Source organism: Copadichromis virginalis, linkage group LG17 (genome assembly GCF_057382275.1).
Source record: "Copadichromis virginalis isolate Kocher_CV1m ecotype Utaka linkage group LG17, C_Virginalis_male_GT1.1, whole genome shotgun sequence".
In the NCBI taxonomy this organism is placed as follows: domain Eukaryota; kingdom Metazoa; phylum Chordata; class Actinopteri; order Cichliformes; family Cichlidae; genus Copadichromis; species Copadichromis virginalis.
Window position 1 is genome coordinate 37513668 of NC_140634.1, and position 6977 is coordinate 37520644.

Consider the following 6977-nt stretch of genomic DNA (forward strand, 5'->3'; position numbering starts at 1 on the left):
CCCACAGTGAGTTGCATCAGCATTCATTCACAGCACATTTCAGAAGGATTCAGATTAATACAGTGATCTTACAGTCAGAATGATCCTGACAGAGTGCCACTGTAAATGATCTTTCATCAGGTAAATTTTAAAGTTCAGTATTTCAAAGCAGGAGTTATGAAGAATCATGCTGGCATTGGGACTAATAATATGTACTTAAAGTCAAAGTTTTTTAATTATGCTAGAATATTGGAAGACAATCAACTTTTAGTGTTTTCCACATATTAATTATTCTGAAATAGAGACGGTGACCCTAACTGTACAGAAGCACTAAACAACTGACAATCTAACAGACATCATTGGCCTGAGCTGTCATGCACAGTGAGTCTGATCCTTTGCTGTGAGAGTCTGACAAGCATGTTTCTGGTCAGTTTGGAAGAAATAATATCACAATGTTGATCTTTTTTCCAATATTCCTTCTCTTTTAAACTGTGATCAAAGGTACTTATGTTCACAGCATGTAATAATACTGACAGTCCAGGGCACTGTGGTCTGTTGAGCTAGGGTTAGGGTTAGCAATTCAGACATATGTAATCAATATTAAACGTCTCTGACGTGGGCCACTGTCTGCAGTGTTGGGAAATCCATACCAGGCTGGAACGAGTCAAGGTAAGTGAGCATCCACGAGAAGACACAGCAGATGCATCCTACTAATACTGACAGGACCAGGAGACTCCAGAAACCGAGCATCTTCTCTTCAGTGCCATCCTCTCCTGTCACCCTCTCTGCCCGCAGCTCTTTGAGTATGGGGTAGATAAGGGCGCAGAGAAACCCTTATTACTAATTCGTATTATAATTCAATTTTCATGAAATATTCATATTCAGTATCGGTCCTTTTATATTATAACCACGTATCCACCCAGGCTCATGGTGGGGCAGGGCTCTGTCCTGGGATGCTTGAGTACAAGGTAATGTACACCTGACCAGGTATCCAGTCTGTCAGAATTGTTTTCAATATTTGGTTCAAAAACACGAGTGACAACAAAAATCCAACTAGGATTCTTGCATATGATGAATGAAGTCTGACTTTGACTGTATTGTCCAGCTGATCCATCAAACCCCCAGCAGGTGAACCTTATTCATGACATAACACGGCAACAATGTAAAAAATTAAACAGCAACGGTCTAAATGTAAAGTGCATTCTAAAGTCCTCTTCAATAAATCATATGCAAAGAGTCATTCAGGACTGTAAAACGTGAACTACAGAACCCAGAGTCTTCATCATTAAATCTCTGGTTGCTTCATTTTTCTATCCTATATCAGATACTTTAAGGTTAGGTTAGGTAAAGTTGCATTCTCATGGTGAGGCAAATGCTTTATGTGTGTGTGTGTGCGTGTCATGAACGGCTATAAAAGGCCTATAATTAAAGAACAAAGTGGGGTTTGAGTTCGAGTTGCGGCAGACTGTCACTACTTGTAAATGGAACGCAGCCTTCCTGCGGCGGACAGCTAATAACAGGAATCGGACGCTGTCCAGCCAAGTCCACAGCAACCACCATAGCAACCGCCTAGCATGACCTTAAAAACATATTCTGTCTTCATAACGATCAAAAACATGAAATGATTTGCAAAGTGTTTAAGTGTTACAGCTGCAGAGAGCTATGGCGGTATCTTTGGAAGCTGTTTGCATAGCTAATAATATACGATGTAACCATGGAGACAGTCAGTCACGTGAGCTAGCGGTGCACGTTTACTACAGTGAATAAGGTGATTGTGTGCACAGCGTCCACACGCTGCAGAGGGTAAAGACATTACTTCAATATTGTTTTATATTTGCCTTCTGTTGACCATCACCATCAGGTTCACCATTACAGTTTCAGCAGACAGATGCACACTGTGTAAATATCAACACATTCAAAAACTCATGTCTCAGAAATAAGCACAGCTGTTCATGTTTGTCATTAGAGTTTTATTTGTAAGAAAATTATGAACTTCATATTGTGCATCAAATAAAAGAACATTTCACAACTCTGAGTCAACAGAAATGTCTCTAATGTAGACGTGTACAGTGTAGTGTAAGCATTAAAAGATCATAAAGGAAACACTAACATTCATGTGAAACTAATTGTAATAAAAAAATGAACAGGTGGTTTATAGATGTAAAAGAAAGAATCTGAAAACAACACTTTTTTGGTCTAAGTGATCAAAGTAGAAAACAGAACTGATGTTCAAGAACAAACCGTAGCTGCACTAATATTACACATCTCCATTGTTGTGGTGAACAGACATGTTGCTTTTAAAACCACATGCAGTGTGTGACCGTGACTGTTCACTGAGACCATGAACGCCACTTTGCTGAAGCCTTCGCCTTCTTCTTCTTCTTCTTCTAAATTGGAAGCAGAAGGAGCACGAGCTGCTTTGATCTACTGAAAGGAAAAAGCAGAACATCTGAGCTGAAACCATTAAGACAGGAACAATCATTCAATGCAGTGTCTCAGGTGGCTTAGCCTGTTACAACTGTTGATACAAGCTAAATACGGTTAACACACAGTGTCAGGGAGCTCCAGTGTGGGAACTAGTGGCTTTAGGTTTGTAGTCATTTAACTTTCATCCCTTCATTCATTTAATTCAGGAGGAAGAAATGTCAGGTTGATGCAGGCTGGTTACATGCATTTGGTCCCATGCTGTCTTTAACTAAATGACTTGGTTCATTTTATGGCTGGGCTGTATGTGGGGTTATATCATGTTATTTGGGCAGGAGTACCTGTCCCCTGTTAGACTTAGAAAGTTTCTCCATAAGTAGAGTTTCTAACTCTTCTAGCACATCTGTGGCTGACAGCTTTTTGGTGGCTCTTTTTACCCCACACTGGTTGTGAGTGTGTAAATAGCCCCACTAGTTCTTTTGGGTTGCAGTTAACTTGGGAGGAAGAGGTAGGTCTGCCATGACTAGATGTATAACAATTATCTGGGATACATAAATTTCATAATGCATGCATATATCTCTATAAACCTGCCTGAGGGCTGCCATTTTTTTACATTCAGTTATTTCTTTGTTGAATCTAAATAATGAATGTGTTACAGTTAAACTGACACTGATCAGTGTGAATGGCTCATTGGGACACAGAAACCTTTAAATTAAACCCATCACCTGATATCGAGTGTCAAACAATATCAAAGCTGTAAAAGCTGTTTACAGTCAGAATTTATAAAACTATGATTGTAAATTAATTCAAACAAGTGAGCTTTTCTCTTTGTGCTGAATATCAACACTGTGATTTCTTAGACTGTAAGCTTTACTTCAGCACAACCAGTTGTAGAAGCTGCCACTCCAAATGTCTTTTGATAACAAGAAAAAAATACCTTTTCAGTCCACGGCCTGAAGTTCTTCTCCGACATCTTCTGCCATCAGCTTTGTCTGCTGGTTTGAAGACAATAAACCACAAAAAAGATGATTTAGTCACTTTGTCTGCATCATGCAGCTCGAATGTGTCGTGTAACGATGTTGAATAGCCGTCGTTATCCCTCTGCTGTGTCAGCAGGATTGTACTGTACAGCATCTCATTGATATGTGAGGAATGCTAATGTAAACAGACTTACATCATTAAAATATAAAGTGCAGGAGATATTTAGATATTTTTATATTTATATTACATTTTATAGCTGACGGATATTACTAAATAGATAGAATTTACTAAATAGCTGGATGAACATGAAAAATATGTCTATAATAACAAATGACCATGAGAGCCAGTAGAATTAATTCAGCTGGACACTCGAAAGACGTCCTTAAATGCTCTTTAAGTGGCAGAACAAACGAACAAACACTTAATTGCTTACTTTAGATGAAATCTGCTCAGCTACTTTGAAAACAGCTTCTAACTGGTTCCTCCTGTAACAGGATGACTGCTCAGGGGTAAGGCCATCATGCAATCCAGCAACCTTTATGGTTCTGCTTTGATTCACCAGGAACTATTAGGGAAACCTTCCAGCGCCTCCTGTGAAAGACACAGGCATAAACACACAAACATTTATTAACATGTTCCACAGTGTTCCAGTTTGATTTTCTCATCCTGTGGACAACAACGTACATGGATGCAGGTTTATTGTTGACTTTTGGAAGGTTTATTTAGTGAACATATCCAGCTGCAGCTCCACTGTGGTCCTGAGCTGGATAAGCACTTAAGAAAATGTGTCAATAAATGGACATACATCAACTTACTATATTTATCCAAACAGACGGGACCAATAATGCTTCACTGAGTTAGAGACTTTAATGTCTCTTCTATGTAAGAAGATCTCGTGCTGATATACCAGCAAACTTGACAACAAAGGTTTTTCAGACTACATGTAGCTGTCCTCTATGTCAGCTCACACATTTACATTCATGTCACACTTATTTCTGCTTTCCCATTTTATAATTATTACTTACATTTTGATTATAAACCTTGAGTTTGTAAATGATCAGATTACATAATTGGAATACAATGTATCCAATTCAGGGTTGCGGGAGGATGAAGCCTATCCCAGCTGATACAGGACAGAGACAGGACAGGCTGCCAGTTTATTGCAGGGCTAACACAATATGTGTAACAGAAAATCCACTTAAATTTTTGATATTTCTTATAATAATCATAATTATGACTATTATTTAAAGGTTTCTTTATAAATACATTTTGATTTTTTATAACCTCTAAAATATAAACCTGAGCTGTTTCAGATTCTGACCTCTGACCTCACTGCAGCTCCCTCTTGGAAGTACGTCTGCTTCTTGTCTTCCCCCAGTGTTGACCGCCTGCCCTTGATATCACGTACTGTACCTGAGGAACAAAACAGGACAAACACTTGCCTTCATTTAAGAAGTACATTCATACAGAGGTAATCTATGGAAACACACTAGTTCAACCTTTGGCAGAAATCAGTTCCTGTGAAACATTTCTGTAAATGAACATCATGTGGAGAATGAATGAAATGAGTTCTTCAGGTGACTCAGCAGTCCCACACTGACAAATGAAATCTAGTTAAACTATTAAGCATATTTGCTCTTCTGAAATCTGTGTTAAACAACAACAAACATAAATTAGTAACAAAAATACAGCTGAGTAGAGGCTTTACAAACCACCAGCAGCCATAATGCTAAATTTTAATCTTCAAATGTTTCTGAGCCGTCTTCAACCTGCTTTTAACACATTAAAGTCCCACAGTCAATGCAGCCTGACTCAATCCTAAATGTTCAGCACACAGAGACACAGAGGTACTGTTTAAAGTTTAGTGTTAACCTGAGTCACTGATCATTTGCAGTATTACAGAGTCTGGCAGTCTTTGCATGATGTCCACGTCACTGTACGTTTCTAGCTGACTCTCAGGTGTGACAGGTGTGCCAGCAGGAAAGAGTAATAATAACCTGCATCCTGAGGTTTGTCATGCAGGATTAAAGGAGCCAGGCTTTGTTCACACAGCTAGGATTGTATTTTACACTGACCCTGGGTCAGTATAAGTATCATACAGTTTAAACGAAGCACTGAAACTTGCACATATTTATTACAGATGCACTGAAGCTAATCGAGATATTTGCTGTCAGTCTGTGGCTGCGATTAAACACTTCACTGGAAACTTTATTAACTAGTAACTTCGTCAGTCATGACAGAAGCTAATATTTCTGTGCTAACATCGTTTAAACAGTAACAGCTTTACTCCAATATAAGCTAACGTTTACACCGTAACTTTAAGCTAGCACCATAAAGACGGTAAAACACGTAATAACATCTACAAATGCATCTTAAAGCTGTTATATTAGCACTCGGTGTATTACTAACATAACCACATTAACATTATTGACACTCGCTGACTTTTAATAGTCATTCTATAAATGCTGTCCGTTTAAATGGTATTACCTGTACACACTGCATATCCACCGGATTCCAGCCAGAGTGGATTCTGGAGTCTTCCCACGCTCCTGTTAGTGATCCTCCATCTGGATGGATGAGAACAACCTTCTGAACAATCTAGCAGGAGATGGCCCATATCTATGGGACTGGTTTGTGCTAATAACGCTAATGTATGGACTGATAACAGCCGAAGCGGGTGAATAAAGTCACCCAGTCGCTAGCTGTGCCATTACCCAGCATACATCACTCCCTCCGTAAATGCAATAAACCATACAAAAGTATTGTTCTACCTGTTTTTCAGGTAGTTGTTTACATTATATAATTTATTGTGTTCTGTATACGTCACTACAATGTGATTTGGAAAATGTCTAAATATACCGACAACAGGCACTTCCCGGCAATCTCTTCAATCGGAGGACCCTTCACGTCAATTCCCGACGCGAGAGGGGTACCCTGCGCGTCCATAAGTGCAGCAGAGGGAGCCTGACCATGCGTCACACGTTTGACGAGTTGGGAGTGAGAACGTGTTGAATGGATGGATGGATGTGATGTCCACATATGTGGACGCCAGGTCCTAGGAGGTTAAGAGACAAATGTTCCTTCAGTATGTTGGCATTACTAAATTTGGCTCAATGCTTACATATATGTATAAAAAGAAAATGTACGAGCTGTGATAACTGTTTCTGATAAAATGAAGAGTAGACTGATATATTGAATATTTCTTTATTGGGTGAGAAAATCAGACCATGTCATAACTGCTTTAAGTCACACAGAATAGATATCAGAGCCTTAAACAGGCTGACTTCTGCTAAATGGGTCAAACTGGGCAGAAAGTATACAAACACATAACATCCTTATAGAATATGATGTAACACTATAGATCAACTTACCTCAGAATATATAAAGCATATAAACAATTACAGCAATATGATGCAACAAACACAGCAGTGCTACTAATCCAAAATACTCAAAGCTTCATAGAACTGGAACAAACATTTATTTTTAGGTCCATTCTGCTGCTGATACAGACTTTAGGTTTCTGAACATTAAACTTGGTGCTGCCTTTCATAGTGTGTAACTTGAAGGCCCTGAGTACTTTCTCCCACACTGAA

General features: G+C 39.0%; 1 long non-coding RNA gene across 2 annotated transcripts; it reads right to left on the minus strand.

The window, feature by feature from the left end:
* Nucleotides 1-1928: 1928 nt before the first annotated feature.
* Nucleotides 1929-6388, minus strand: LOC146689875 (uncharacterized). 2 transcript variants are annotated; one of them, XR_014916104.1, is made up of 5 exons: nt 5872-6388; nt 4706-4797; nt 3818-3975; nt 3341-3398; nt 1929-2403 (listed from the first exon to the last, which is right to left on the minus strand). It is a non-coding gene; the product is annotated as an uncharacterized LOC146689875 (long non-coding RNA). The 2 variants fall into 2 exon arrangements; XR_014916103.1 differs by having other exon boundaries at nt 1929-2406.
* Nucleotides 6389-6977: the final 589 nt, after the last annotated feature.